This window comes from Dasypus novemcinctus, chromosome X, assembly GCF_030445035.2.
Source record: "Dasypus novemcinctus isolate mDasNov1 chromosome X, mDasNov1.1.hap2, whole genome shotgun sequence".
Taxonomy (NCBI): domain Eukaryota; kingdom Metazoa; phylum Chordata; class Mammalia; order Cingulata; family Dasypodidae; genus Dasypus; species Dasypus novemcinctus.
Genome location: NC_080704.1, coordinates 12,299,137 through 12,315,279, shown reverse-complemented (window position 1 = coordinate 12,315,279; position 16,143 = coordinate 12,299,137). Strand labels below are relative to the sequence as shown.

General features: G+C 39.5%; 1 protein-coding gene across 6 annotated transcripts in view; it reads left to right on the top strand.

Moving 5' to 3' along the window:
* Positions 1 to 16,143, top strand: part of MID1 (midline 1) — a 350,591-nt gene that overhangs the window by 163,795 nt on the left and 170,653 nt on the right. The window contains exon 2 of one of the 6 annotated variants that reach the window (XM_023583341.2): positions 14,285 to 14,333. The exons of the other annotated variants lie outside the window; for them this stretch is intronic. The gene's annotated coding sequence lies outside the window, so the exon portion shown is untranslated. The remainder of the gene's footprint in view (positions 1 to 14,284; positions 14,334 to 16,143) is intronic. 6 annotated transcript variants of the gene reach the window in all.

Sequence of the window (16,143 nt, the reverse complement as noted above, 5' to 3'; positions counted from 1 at the left end):
ATTCACCAAATGCAATGAATGTCTCATGATGATGGAGGAGAATATTGCTATGGAGGGAGTAGTGGGGTGAGGGGGGCAGGGGGTATATGGGAACTGCATATTTTTTGCATGTAATATTAAAAAAATGAATAACGACAAAAAAATTTACAATAAAAAAAAGAAACTCTAGAACATGACTTTGCTCAAAGGATATTGAAACTGTAAAAGACCTTGGAAATTTTTAATTCAACCCTCTTGCTTTGCAGATGGGTAAACTGAGTCTCAAACAAGTTGACTGGATTTTGAAGTTATATGGCTAGATAAAAGTAGAGATAGGACTAAAACTGAATTTCTGATGGCCACTTCATTGTACACCTACACATGTCATTGTCAAATAGCCTATTCAATAATCTGATACATTGTACTTACTTCTCTGGGTTTAAGGTTTTGTCTGGTTTTCACCCAATAAATTAGGAACTCTTCGAGAGAAAAGAACGTCTTATTGAGCTTTGACTCACTGGTGTCTAGCACAGTGTCCTATTAGATTCACACGTGTACAGTGTTTAACAGTTGGTCTAATTTAGTCTCACAACGACCCTGGAGGTAGATGAAGAAACTGAAGCAGAGGAGTTGAAAGATTTTCCCAAAGTTACACAGTCACCAAGGCATTGTAACAACACCACAGCTACAAAAATATATGCTAACATATGCAGAGAGAGGGCTCTCTTTCTCATTGTTGCGGCTCATGTGTACATAAAGGAAATCTGTAAAACCTGAGCTTTGGCAGTGGAATCTCATATGTTTCTGCCAGATGTGAATGAAAAAAAATCTGAACCAAGATAGTTAGAGCCTGTGGTTGGAGATTATTGAGGAATTGTGTTCTCTACTTTTTCATAAAGATGATAGTCACATGGTGATGTGTATAAGATGAAAGGAAAAATTAAAGTCTGAAGGCTGGAGGAAATCCCTAAATTGAGAAATGAAAAAACGTGGCTAAGTAATTCCTGGTAGTTCTGCCCCTCTTCCACCTAGATAGAAGACTATTTTGATGTTCGACGATTTCACGCAGGACCACACTTGAATGGTGATGACTATATTTTCCATGGTTTCCGGCACAAAGGATGGAATTGTTCTGACTAGGCTCACTGCATGCTGGGAACATGTGAAATCAGGCCCGTAGCTACCCCCCAAATTACAGCCTTTCTCTTTATTTTTGGTACCGTGAGTAGCATATTCCTTTTATTCTTCTGTTTTCAAGTTATCATTTGTTATTCTTTTAGGGTTTTTATGTATAACGTTTAGGACTTTTAAAAAATATATCAAACCTTCTAGAATCTAATTCTCCATCTGATGTTAGACTTAAAAGACACACAATACTCTGAACGATTTTCTGGAGGTGATTTTGACTCTTCCCAACCTCATCTATTTCATTTTGGGTGAATAGTATTGGAAAAAGACCAAATGTTGACTGAAAAAAAAAATGACCCTCTTTTAGAGAATGACACAAATGAACTAAAAATATCAAATGTAGATGCAGTAAAAATACTGGGTCAGGAGCTAAAAGACCTAGATCTTGTTTTCTGGCTCTGCCTCATCTACTATTTAAATGTAGGCAAACTCTGAACTATGTTTAATTTTGAACTTCGTTTTCCTCCATGATATGTAAGGATTCCTGTTAGCCCTACCTCCTAGATGGTTCTTTAGATTGAAGTGTTCAGGTGAGAAGGGACAATGTTTTGTAGACTCTAATTCACCATGCAAATATTAGGCCATTTATATATCTTATCTAATAGTTATTGTATCAGGATCATAGTGAGAAAAGGAACTGCAAGAATTTCCTTACTACTTCCTCCAATTAGGACAATATTCAAATCATGCTGAAAAGACAGCCTTCTTTTTATTTCTTTAGAGTCTCAGGAATGACACACTTTTCTCATTTGGGCTACAAACACACACACACAAAAATGTGTTTTTCAGAAAATTTCTCCTATACTTTAAATGTTCTGTTTTGAGCAGAAGTAAGAGTTGAAACTCCTTCTCCTAAAGTTTTCCTTAACATCAGATAGTGGAAAGAAAGATGAACTGTTTCTGGGTCTTTCTCACTAGTCTGGTTCTGTTCAAATCCCTCTCTGTTATAGTTCCTCTCCACTTATAGTAGGTGATGCAGCCAAATGGATCCTGGGACAGTACAAGAACCTTAAACCCAGTGGCACCTTGAAGTCAAGCAAAAAGCTGGGAGTAATTTTCAGTTATCCTGGCCACTCAGCCTCTTCCCAGCCTGTTCTTATTACAAGGGCCACTGGAGAGAATCAATATTTAGAGGGGGGAAGGATGAGAATGACTGACATAGACTAGACTAAGCACTTATCTTAGCCTGAGTACCCCCACAGCAGATCCAGAAGCCAAGCCTCGTCACAGGAAGTTTGTTTAGGAAGCGATGTCAGGGAGCAGCAATGCAGGATGGGAGAATGAAACATAGAAATTGGGAAAGCCAGGACAAAGGGTGTTATCAAGTTTGACTCCTCCCATGGGCAGCTGAGCTTCACCCCAGAGAATGTTGTGAAGAGCCTTAACAACTGTGTCTTAGAACTCTCCATCTGGAGGACTAGAAGAGAAGGCATCTCTCCAAGGGGTCTGTGCCCCATTGGTCTTGAGTGGCCCTTGGAGAGTTAACTCCCTACACACTGGGTTGTGCACACTGGAGAACCAAGAGATGACAGTCCCATGACCTGTCAGCAAAGCCCTAAGGCAGGAATGGAGAGGTCTTTAGTTCAGCCAGAGGTGAGACACTGTCAGGTTGCACCCATAGGATGCTGGTTGAACACCAGATAGGAACAGTCACCATGGAGGTGGCTGGAGAAAGAAATAAGAAAGGACTTGACATACTGCCCAACAGGTGCCCAACACAATGCTCAACAAACCCCAGTTGTATCTGAGTGGAGTCTAATCCCTCACCATCTGCATGAGGACTTTGAGACTCAGAGAAGTTAATTGGGCTCCCAGGACACAAAGCTTGCTGGTATCATCGAGGGACTCTCAGCCGCATTGCACTGCCTCCGCCCAACAGCCTTTACTGATACCCCTGCAGTGATATCAAAGCATTACAGACAGATGCCAAATAGCTGTACCACAAAATTTGGGAAGAAGTTCAAAAGAGATGTCTGGCTTCAGTAATGGCAATAACAATGGGGAAGCTAATGCAAGGTAGAACAAGATCAATAATTAAATGAGTGAGTCAGTCAGTGAGTCTCATGGGAATTTTGAAAAAAGAAGGCAAGTGAGGTTTTAAAGGAAACTGGGCTTAGGACACCTACTATCTATGTAATCTCTGCTTCTTATGCTTCCTGAGTTTGGAAGGGAGTAACGTTTCTGTGTCATGCTTGGAAATTGTGCCGCGTGATTGTCATCATGGGAATGTTGGACCCTGTTCTGGAACTAAGAATAGCTGAGATACTAATTAGGTTACTTGCGGAATGCTGAAGAGGAACTTGTCAGGTCCAGAGAATTCACAGTGGGACCTCATGGCCAGCTTGAGGTCAGCTCTAACTTGGGGCCTTGCATTGCCCCCAACACATTGACCACCCCTTCTTCCTCATATGGAAAATAATGGGATGTACTAGTGATCTCTAAACTCAAATTTCTGAATATTGGAATTTATTGCTCTATACTGTCAAATGTTTGAGTGTCAGAAGAGTTGCATGTTCAATTATTCTCTTACTCAAACATATGAATAATAAAAAAGAAACATCTTGGTAGGAAGCAAAAGAGAAAGGATTTGGAGTGAGCCTACGTCCCAAGGGAAGGAGAAAATAGGGAGATAACTGAGAAGGAGAAATAAAGGTTGTTCTACTAGAATGTAAGAACCAAATTTCTACTCTTCAGTATGGCTTCTTCCCCTTATGAATTGGTTCTTTTTGCTAATCAGGGTACTTATCAGTATTCCTTTATCCATGGACTTAGAGGGCACTGTTTTAATGAATGAATGTTGTTAGGGTGCATAAAATGCCAGGAACCTAACAACAATAAATGATTGCCTATCATTATTAATCTTTTTTTCTACAAGAGAATTTAGTCCATCCTTTCTCACTTCTCCTTGTATTCGACCATATTATTCTTCATACTTTAAAAACAAATAAACTTTATTTTGGAATAATTGTAGACTTACAGAAAAGTTGCAAAGATAGTACAGAGAGATCCTATGTAATCTTTCCCTAGTGCTGATATCTTACATAACTGTGATACATTTGTTAAGGCAAAGAAATGAACATCGGTGCGTTTCTGCTCATTTCTTGTACTTAATCGATGTGTCTGTCTTTGAGCATTAATTAGGAATGCAGGTCATCCCAATGTTAATATTTGATTGAACTGGGATGCTTCTTTGTGAGGGAGCAGTTAAGTGGACCTTATAGTTTTAACATTGTACACGCAGAAATTACTCTGGGTCTTTGGTCAGGTAGATGTGGTCCTATCAGAATTCCATTGCATCTGGTAACTCCCTGCTGGTTCATTACTAAAAGTAAATAAAGCTGACTTCTATTGAAACCAATTTTAAAATATGTGTTCAAACAAATATTCACAAATTTACCTTAATTCTATTTGAAATTTTCAATTCTTTTCTGAGAACGTAGACTATCTGCTTTTGAACAAAGTATTTTGACCTGATGAGTGAATGTGACATGCTCAAAAACATACAACTGAAGATGGTAATGCTCTTTTGGATGTGACATTTGACACAGGTGAAATGATAATGGCCAAGATTTTGAAAAGGGGCTTTTGGAAACATCCCAGATGAGATGGCTCAATGGAGAAAGTACCAGATGGAGTTTATGGGCCTCTGTCCTAAGCAGGTGTTTTACATCTGGGAAAGCTGTGACAAGAAAATGCACCCAAATGCTTCTAATGGGCATATCACTCCATACACACACGCATATACACACATACACACAAGTCCTTGAAGAATTGAAAAAATTTGAATTGCTTAAAGATAGCCATTGCTGAAAAATTAGAAATAGAATTTCAGGTGTAACTCACTACCCATCCATCATTTATTTGAGATACTTGGGTAGGGTGGAAAGAATTTTGTATTTAACACTGTTTAATTGATATGCAAGTAAAAGTAAAACTCTACCAATTGGCTGAATGGGCCAAATTGTCAGCATCAAATCTAAGGTTCATGAGTGATCGTCCTTGAGACTGATGAATTCATTTCAATTCCAACCAAGTCACTTCCAGGCTACCACTTTAAAGCTGTTTAAATAGTAACATTCATTTGCACAAAACCTGAAGAACTTAGAGGATGGGGAGGGGTGTCAAGGGAACACCAGCAGGGTGACATCTGACTTCTCGAAAGTTTGACATTCAGCCACCAGAGGCTGCTCTGAGACCATTATCCTCCTTGCACTCAGAGTCCAAATCTCAGTGATGACACCCGTAAGAACAGATTTTGCTTCCATGGCTTTGAATTTCCCTTGCTCAGTGCAGTTCCCTGGCAGTCTGCTCTTTGAAACAGATGATTAATTATAGTTAAAGAAGAACCGCTGAGGGAAAAAATACAGATTGCTGTTTTGCCCTCCTTCCTATGTTTAAACTCTTAATCTTGGTCTAGTTCTTTTAAGTAAAAGAATTGGGCAAGTGTAGGAAGAGGAGTGCTTTAGCACTGGCATTTGCTAATTTTTCATTTTTTTCTCTGCATTTCTCTTTTCCAAGAACATATCTGAAGCTTTTTTTAAACCTTTAGTTGACAATACTTCCTTCCACATGGTTTCCATTCTTCCACATTTTACCAGCACTTTATAGTTGCTTTCATGCTGTTCTCTGTTGATTTTTTTTAAAAAATCTGTTTTAAGTCTTTAAGTCTTGCTCTTTATCTAACAAAACAAAACAAAATGTAAAGGAAGGAGTATTTGTAGTTAAGTTCGGAGGATTAAAGATAGTTTTGATGCCTGTAATGTATTTTATATTTAATCTTGGACAATGGAGCACTGATTTAAATAGTGAATTGAAGAATGACTCCAGTTCCTTCCTGTGAAATTGCTTTCCATCTTTGTGAGTGATGGCATGATTATGGGCTCATCCCAACAGCTATTTTGACGGTAGCGTTATATGTACTGCCCTAATTACTATACTTACAAGTTTATGAAAAGTTCCTCCATGAAGATTTAAAGTTTTAAAGCCATGCCAAATGCTAAGGTAATAGTTTTGCAGCAAGCAAACGCATCAATGTATATAGATGATCTGGAGGATTTCAACACGGCAATTCTTAATTCCAGACTAGGTGTTTTTTTTTTTTGCAAAATTTGATTGAAAAATGTAATTTAAGCACATATCTACTTAATTATGCTTCGTTTTCTATAGATTAAAGAAAAATCCATTGAACTATAAGAAAAAGAATCTCCATTTTTTTCATTTCTATTTATAGTAAAAGATGAGAATTTACAGATTTCTCCTTGCTCTGAAAAGAAATTCTTGAGATATCATGACACATTGCTAAATGTTTGGCATCGTAATTATAGAATGACCTACTCATAAAATCTTTGGAAATGGTTGATATTCTGCTATATGTATAATCATCACGGTGGCATTTCTTACTTTCAAAATAAATGATGAAATAGGGCGCAGGCTGCATATATTTTCAGGAAGAATAATGAGAGTAATAATATGTAAAGTCGAAGCCTATTTCGTTAAAAGCCTTGACAAGGGTGGAAGACCAATGGAAGGGCTAGGTCCCTTCCCTGGGGCTGCTTCTGCTTTTCAGCTTGCCCCCATGAAGGGGAGTACAAGAAGGCATTTGCCCATGAGTAATACCTTATAAACCAACACGATTCAACGTGGCATATTTTTCTCTCGATTTGCATGCCTGACAGTCGACTTCCTAAATATCACCTTCCAGCTGAGCCTAAGAAAACAGACCCACTGAAGCCCTCCTGGATCCCCTTTGTGGGGTGCATTAGTGGCCTGTTTGAACAAAGACAGGGGACTTAGGCACAGAAGATGATAACGTGGGAGGTACACTCGTAGCCTTGCCAATGCATTGTGTGACTCATTATTGAACATGCTGAGGACAGACAAATGCAAGGCGTGTGAAGCATCCACTGATTCAACTGCAGCTAGGTGGGGTCCAGCGATATTTGTCTTACTTGCTTTTCCTTAAGAAACTCTTACGCCATTTCGAACATATGTCAAAACACACGTGCATGCAGCAACTGTAATAAGATAAAATTGTTAGCATTAGAGATAGGCACTTCAATTAGTATAACCCTCTGGCAAGTCATACTTCACTCAGACTAGAATGTTTTAAAATACCAGCATTCAATTAAAAAATAAAAAAGTATCCATGGCAACTTCTTTGCCAAGGGAATCATCGCCTAAGAGGACACACATATTTTCAAAGAAACAGGGAGAAACAAAACCATATTAGTTAACTGTGAATGATATTATTTGTATTTAAATTTAATTAGGAGTATGATTCGGGAGGAGAGGAGGCTTTTAAGAAACTTTTACAACTTATGTGCTCCTTTACATTAAAATGTGTTTTCATGCCTTCTTTACTACCTAAAATATGGGAGTTTTGCTAAAATACCATGCAATAGTTTGGGGTTTCAGATATCTAAGAATAAATATCATCCCTCCTCTTCTTCCTGCCCATAGCATGCTGACCTAAGTTTTTTCTAGAAAGACCCATCCTTTAGCATACACAGTGGGTGTTATCACATTTTGGGGGGTCTTTGATGGTTGTTTTATGGGTATTTGTCACCAGAAGGACATAGGATCATGGAAAATCTCGAAGTTTTCTATTGTGAGTGTGGTTTACTGGTCACCCTGTTTCCCAGAGGCTCTCTCTGATGGCTCTTTCATGAAGCCATGCCATGCGACTTAGGCTGCAGTGGAGTCTGTAATAATATCTGTTGGCAAACTGAGGTAAGGTAAGGGAGGAGTTTTATTTTATTTTATTTTTTTAAGATTTATTTTTTATTTCTCTCCCCTTCCCCTCCCCCCCAGTTGCTCTCTGTGTCCATTCACTGTGTGTTCTTCTGTGACTGCTTCCATCCTTATCAGTGGCACTGTAGAGTTGGGCAAACCTACAACTGTCCATTGGACGTTTTTATTGTTTTGTTATTACCCCCTAATAATCAAAGCTACTATTTTTGAGTGCTTACTATCTGCCAAGTTCTCATGGTGCTGTGGTAAAGAACATGTTTTCCAGGCCAGTCAGCCTGAGTACAGAAACCAGGAGCTGTGGCTTCATAGCTGTGACTGTGGCAATTAACTTTGCCTCTGTGTACCTCAGTTTCCTCTCCCCAAATGGGAATAATAGTACTATCTATGCTCCTAGTTGAAGAAGGATTGCACATGCTCATAGCGGTGCCTGGCATCTAGGAGGTGTTCAAGATATGGTAAATAAGAGTATTTTCAAGCGAATCAGTTCATTGGCTTCTCACAGTCACTGTCAGGGACAAAGGTCATACAGCTGTTAAATGACAGAGTTGATGTTTGGACTGAGGCTCGTTCTCTCCAGAACTGGCACTCCTAGCCAGTGCTACAGTGCACTGATGGGTAAGAACAAGTCAAGTCTTGATGGGCAATGTTTTTTTTTCTCTCTCTATGTATAGAATAAACTCCTGGCTTGATCTACATGTCCCTGGACCTTCTTTTTTTTTCTGGACAATTTTACAGTGCCTCAATACTCCCCCTTCCTCAGGAGTCTGAAGCAGACAGGTTGCTCCTCCTGCCAATGGCTCCCCCTGCGGTGGTTCCCGTCTTCATGAATGGCTACTCCGTTCTTCCATCCATTCTGGCCGAGAACTTAGAAGCCACCCTGACCTCTCTTTATCACACACATCCACTCTGTCAGCAAATCACATTGGCTGAACCATCCAAGTATATCCAGAATCTAACCTTGTCTCCCCATGTCCAACCCCTTCCCCTCCCGCCAATTCACCATCCTCTCTCACCTGGTTCTTGCAAGCGCCTCCTCCTGAATCTTCCTGCTTTTGCTCCTGCTATCCCACAGGCTACTCTCTGCTCAGACAGACTGAGCGCTAAAAAGCATTTGACTGTAGTCACTCCCGTGCTCAGAAGGCTCCAGGTCTCCCCATCTTGCTCCAAGAAAACCCAAAACTCCTTTGGAGATCTACTAGACCCTTCATGACCCGCAAACTCTGTACCCTCCCCCCACCCAAATCACGCTGGCACATTGCTGCGACCTCTGCAACTACTGCTCCCACTCTTTCTCTGCTCCGAGCATGGCCTCCTTGCTTTTCCTTAAATACAACCAGTATGCCTTGGCCTCAGAGCTTCTACAATTGCTTATCCCTCTGCCTGGATAACTCTGCCCCATATGCCCCCACACCTGAATATCTTGCTTCCTCCCTGCCTTAGAACTCTGCTGAAATGTCACCCTATAAAAATAAAATGACTATTTCCCCACCCCACCTCACCAGCACTCCCTATCCCCTTTACCCTCGCCCCTATCGCCATCGGACCAACTTTATATTGACTTGTTTGTTTTTTTTTTTTTTAAGATTTATTTATGTATTTATTTCTCTCCCCTTCCCCCGCCCCCACCCCGGTTGTCTGTCCTCTGTGTCTATTTGCTGCATCTTCTTTGTCTGCTTCTGTTGTTGTCAGTGGCACAGGACTCTGTGTTTCTTTTTGTTGCATCATCTTGTTGTGTCAGCTCTCCGTGTGTGCGGCACCATTCCTGGGCAGGCTGCACTTTCTTGCGTGCTGGGCGGCTCTCCTTATGGGGTGCACTCCTTGTGCGTGGGGCTCCCCTACGTGGGGGACACCCCTGCGTGGCACGGCACTCCTTGCTCACATGAGCACTGCGCATGGGCCAGCTCCACACGGGGCAAGGAGGCCCAGGGTTTGAACCGTGGACCTCCCATGTGGTAGGCGGATGCCCTAACCACTGGGCCAAGCCCGCTTCCCTTATATTGACTTGTTGATTGGTTTGTCTGTCTACCTCTGGTGCTAGGTATGCTCATGAAGGTGGCACTTAGCTTCTTTGTACCATCTGTACCTCTAGCACTTAGAAGGATGCCTGGCACATAGTAGGCACTCAGTAAATGCTTAATGAATGGTTGAAGAAGGATTGATAAATTCTGTTGTAAGTCATCTTTGTAAGCACAAGGTTAAGGCATGAGACTCTCTCAGCCTCTTTTTTCTTATAAGAAACACTTGTCTCGAGAAATGCATGTAGCTCAACCAATTGGCTCCTGTCTACCATATAGGAGGTCCAGGGCTCAATGCCCAGGGCCTCTGGGTGAGAGCAAGCTGGTCCACATGGTGAGCTGGCCCATGCAGAGTGCCAGCCCATGTGACAATGTGGTCCCACGCAGAAGTGCCACCCTGCATGGGAATGCCAAGCAGGTGAAAGCCACCCCACATGGGAGTGAGAGCCGATGCGGAGAGCTGGCACAGCAAGACGATGCAGTACAATGACACAACAAGAGACACAAAGGAGAGAAAATAAGATGTAGCAGAACATGGAGCTGAGGTGGCGCAAGAGAATAATCACCTCTCTCCTACTCTGGAATGTACAAGAATCAGTTCCCAGAGCCACCTAATGAGAATACAAGCAGACACAGAAGAATACACAGCAAATGGACACAGAGAGCAGACAATGGGGGGAACAGGGGGAGAAATAAATAAAATAAATTTAAAAAAAAAACACTTGTCTCTACACTTTAGATCTTTGGGTGTGCTAGGATTGATGACAATCAATTCATAGAAATCTACAGGTATCTGTAGGTTGCTAATGAAATCAATGCCTAAACTACAGAAGTACCAGTTAACTATGAAGAAGATAAAGACCCTTTCAGGCTGCATTCCTAACTGGGGAAATGAATCACACAAATGTATTCCATTGAGAAACCAATTGAAAAATTATGAATGGAAAGGAAAACCACATTCACAGGTCTAGAGAAATAGCCCTAAAATTCACATCTTGCCCTATATAGTATAATGATGATATATTCTTCCATGAAGAGTAGCACATTAATAAGCATATCTGTTATTTTTTCCTACCTATATATAATCCGATGAAGGCAATCCAATTTTGTAGAACCATCTAGGTTCAACATTAGGGTGCTTCAGTTTGTTTTCACATTTAATGGCAAACTTCTGGCTCATCTGGAAGGTGCAGCATGAGAACTTCTAGAGGTAGATTGAGGTTGGGAATTTCAGAGCCAAATCAAGATCTAAGTGGTAAATCTCAGCACCCCAGTATGAGGCACAGGAAACCAAGACCAGGGGGTTAGGAAGCATTTTCGGTGGGTCTCGGTGACTTTTTTGCAAGCGCCGTTCTGTTGAATTGGATCCATCATGGATGTGCTGAGTTTGATGCCTCTTTCCAAAAGGGAACTGCATCTAAACTAGGGTGACAGCACCAAGTACTGGAAAAAGCATGAGTTTTGGAATCAGAGAGAGATGGGTTCCAATCTCACATATACAAACCATACAACTGCTGCATCTTTAAGCGGTCCTGATGTGGAACTGGTCCATGATAGATAAGGGATTCTTTCATTTCCCTTTTAATTCAACACAATACCTCCTGCTAGGTTTTATTATGTTGAACGTTCATGTCTCTACTGCAGGTATCACCATGTTAATTTTGTTAGCCCTCTTGGTGTGCCGGTGTTATCAGCTGGTTTTTAATTCCTTTGGGCTGGATGAATTTGCCCAGTTGAAGATAAGTTCACCTATGTGCCAATGAGTAGGATTCTAAAGATGACCAAAACAAATTATCTTTTCCCACATAGATGCACTTTAGGAGAAATAGTGTTAGGGTTTTTTGATACTGCTTAGATAATGCTATCTCTAAGAGTGTAGTTATTTTGTTCATAGTGTGATGTTATTTAAATCATTCATGAACAATAGACAATATAACCTCTCCCTTTTATAAATTAATAGAGCAAAGAAGAAATAAAATGAAATAAAAGAAATAAAATGTCCTCTCAAACATGTAGATCTCTTTAATAAACATGGAGGAAGCTAAAGCACTGAGAGTCAACCTTTGCATTTCCCTCCTTGCCACACTCAATATATTCATCTTGCATCAGGGGACTAGCATAAGAAAGCCTAACCCAGTACGTGTGAATTTTCCTAAGCAGTTCTCAGCAGAAGAGCTCAGGACAACCCATCTACTTACAAGGAAATAAGGGCAAATATTCTTTCCTTGGCTATTAAAAGAAAGTAAAAATTACCCTAATTTGTGTCTAGCATAAGAAAGAGACACATAAACCATGATTCTTTAGTAATTTTCTCTTTGTCACCATCTTAAATCCAAGGATGGATATTATGCGTAATAAGGTAGGAGAGGGTTTTCCCTAATCAGAAAAAAACAAACCAACAAACCAACACAACCAATTTGCCAGTCTTTCTGTGTGTTTGTAAAGTGCCAGTCTAAAGGATAAAACATTGCCTTTTCACCAGACAGCAAGGAGCTCAAATCCTGTTCAAAGCTCCTTTTGGTGTAAGTTAACCTGTCCTATATCCATCATTGCATGGTCTTGTGGAGCGTTTCCATTGCCCCCCAGTTGCCCTGCTTTCCATCTGTGATTGTAAATGAACCAGCCTGATTTGCTTGTTTCTACCTTATAAAAATAAGAACTCATTCATGAAAATATTTGAGTTTTTCCAGTCTCTAAGGCAGGGGTTCTTTACCTTTCTTGTTCCACAAACCCTTTTGCCAACCGCGAGAAAACCACATACCCCTTACTAAGTCCACACTATACTGTGTATTATTTAATAAATATATCACACCTGCACCAACACATCCCCACAAGAATTATGTTTTTTTGGATTTCAGTTCAAGCTCATGACCCCTCGTTAAGAACCCCTGCTCTAAGGCTAATTTAAAAATTGGCTTTAAGCATTAAATTATTAAAGGTTTGAGGGACTAATATTTTTCACATATAAGGAAAGTAAGGGTGGTAAATGAATAAGGCAAACTATGAAAATGGTTATGTTAATAATATGAAGAATGATAACAAGCTATTCCTAGCCATATTTAAACCCACCCAAAAATGGATTTACATGAAGAATGATGCCAATTTGGGAATGAGAAGAAAAGGGATTTGATTACTCAAATGAAGTAGTGAGGCATTTGGGTTGTAGACTTCATTCCTGAAGATCTAGAAGAATGTCTACAACAGTTTGGAACAGGGGTGTAGCAGTTTGATATAGTTATGAATTCCAAAAATAGATATTGGATTATGTTTGTAAACTGTTCTGTACCTGGGCACGAATAAATTGTGATTAGGGCTTTGATTGGGCCACATCAGTAAGGTGTTGAGTCCCTACCCACCAAGGGTGGGGACTCACAGAAAAAAGACATGGCAAAGGACAGAGTTGGAGGGTTTTGATGTTGGAATTTTGATTTGGAGTTTGATGCTCGAGTCTTGAGCTGGAGCTCCGGAAAGTAAGCACACAGAGGAAAGAGAAGCAAGCCCCTGGAAGAGAGGATCTGAGCCAGGAGAAGAACACAGAGGAATAGAGACGGCTCCTTAGACATGGCAGAAACCCTAGGGAGAGAGATAGAGCCATTCTCCTGATAGTCTACAGCTGACATTGTGGAGGAAACAGGACCTGAGCCCAGAGGAACCCAGGAAGCCTGAACCCTCGCAGACATCGGCAGCAATCTTGCTCCAACACATGGAAATAGACTTTGATGAGGGAAGTAACTTACACTTTATGGCCTGGTATCTGTATATATATATATATATATATTTTAGGAGGTATAGGGATTGAACCCAGGACCTCCTACATGTAAAGCAGGCGTTCAACCACTGAGCTACATCTGCTCCCCTATGGCCTGCTATCTGTAAGCTTCTACCCCAAATAAATACCCTTTATAAAAGCCAATAAACTTCTGGTATTTTGCATCAGCACTCCTTTGGCTGACTAGTACAAGGGGTATCTATTATATGTATTTCTGGCTACATATGGCAAGTCAGTCATAAACTTTGAGTGAAATAAAGCTGTGGTGGAAGAAACAGGAAGTGCTAATTAGATCTGTGTGTGAAAGAATGACTTTAGTACTTGGGATTCAGAATGGACCACCAGGCAAAGAACTTCTCTAATGCTTTAATGCTCTGGTCAACTATGGGCCACATAGTCATAAAATATGGTTAGTTTACAGGAAGCAAATTTAAGGACAAGAAATTGACTTACTAACCAGTGAGTGTATTTTATTTTTAATGAATTTTAATTTTTATCAAATAATACATATTCAAAGTACAAATATATTAAAATCTTGTAATGAAAAACAGCAATCTCTCACCCATCCTATTCCTTTTTCCAGGCCTGCTAACCTAGTGGTAATCACTTTCAACTCATTAATATTTCCTCAGGTATGTACTTCCATATTTTCAATAATATGCTTTTACTACTATTTCTTGGTGTATTGATTTTAGTCATTCTCTTTAACATCTTATATATGCTAAAAAAGTAATCACCCCTCTTACACTACCCTCCACATCCCCTCTCTACATCCTTCCCATACAAAATTGTGTTGATTAGGAGTTGTGTTTGCCTAGGAATACCAATCCCTAACAGTGGCTCAAATTAGCAATTCCTTTTTCTCATGCAAAATGAAGTTCAGGGCTTGTTTGGAGGCTCCAGCATGTCAACAGGAATTCAGGATTGTTTTATCTTTCTTCTAATCTGCCTTTACTATTTGTTTCTTCCTCCTCCTGGTTACAGAATGACCCTAATCCCTCAGGCATTATAGCCATATTCCTCATGCAAAAATCAGGGAAGGGCAAAGGACAAACAGTGTGTCTCCTTTAAAGAGTTTCCCAAAAGCCCTACACAGTTCTTTAAAATTCATAGGCCATAAGAGTTTCACCCATTACTACCCACATGTTCAAAGGGAGCCTGGGAAATTTTCTTCAGCTGAACACATTTCTGCCTCAGATACACTGACGTTCTGTTAGAAAGAAAGAAGGGGATGATGTAGATTGGATTGGCCACCAGTAGCCTTTGGCACAATATCTATATCAGAGAGCACTGCCGATTTCTATTTAAGAAGTATTCTATGACAATGCTTCCTTTTTGTGCATCCCTTTGTTTTTCCTGGAGTTAATAGCCTCACTTTTTCCTTATATTTATATGTACCTGTCTATCCTAAAGTACAGTCTATAAGTTCTATTTTTTTCCCCTGGAGACCTACCTCTGGGAGTTCTCTATCATCCATCTAGATAGGGGCCTTTCTAAGACGCTACATCTAAAATCCTGGACTTTCCTTATTTCTCTTTTTGTTTGTTCTTCTGTTTTTTTATTCCTGTTGTTTTACTTTTTTTTTCTGTTTAGTTCCCTCATTTTGTTAAAATACATTTTTGAGTGGTTTCTAAAGACAGAATATATGGGATGCAAAAATTTTGAGTCTTTGTCAAAAAATAATTGTATTCTATCTTGATGTTTGATTGATAGTATGACTTGATATAGAATTGTCAATTGGAAATAATTTTATCTCAAAATTTTATAGCCCCTAGCTTCCAGTGTTGACATTGAAAAGTACGTAATAAATCTATTAGCAAAATTTCATTATTTGTAAAGAAAGTACCTTCTACTAATGGAAGTTTTAAAATTGTTATTATTAGTTGCAACAATTCATTAAACATTTACTGACTAATAGACCACAGTCTGTGCTTGTTGTTGCAAGGGACATACAAATGTTTGGCATGGGCCTCAAGGACCTCAGAATGTAGGAAGGCAGTTACTAGAACATGGAAAATATTTATAGTATTTTTGCTTTCAAATTTAAATACAAAATTATAGTAAAAAATACATGACCCAGAAATTGAAGAATTACTCTTAGAAAGTAGACTATTGTGTTGACATGAAGCAAAACATTTGATTAGGAGTGTACAGAGAGTCTGACAGTGGGAGAATACATAAATCCTTGCTAAGCTTGTACGTAAACCATTTGCCATGGTCCAAATAATGAAGGATCAGTCATTTTACTCAATCAACAAAAACTAGACACTGTCAAAGTATTTCACCCCTAAAAGCATAGAATTATTAAATAGCAAGCTATAATTAAAACAAAATAAATGAATAATTTTAATTATTTTTAAATCATTCTTTTATTTTTACTTAATATTAATTTTAATTATTTTAATAAAATACTTTTAGTTAAACAACTTAATTAAAAGTTCT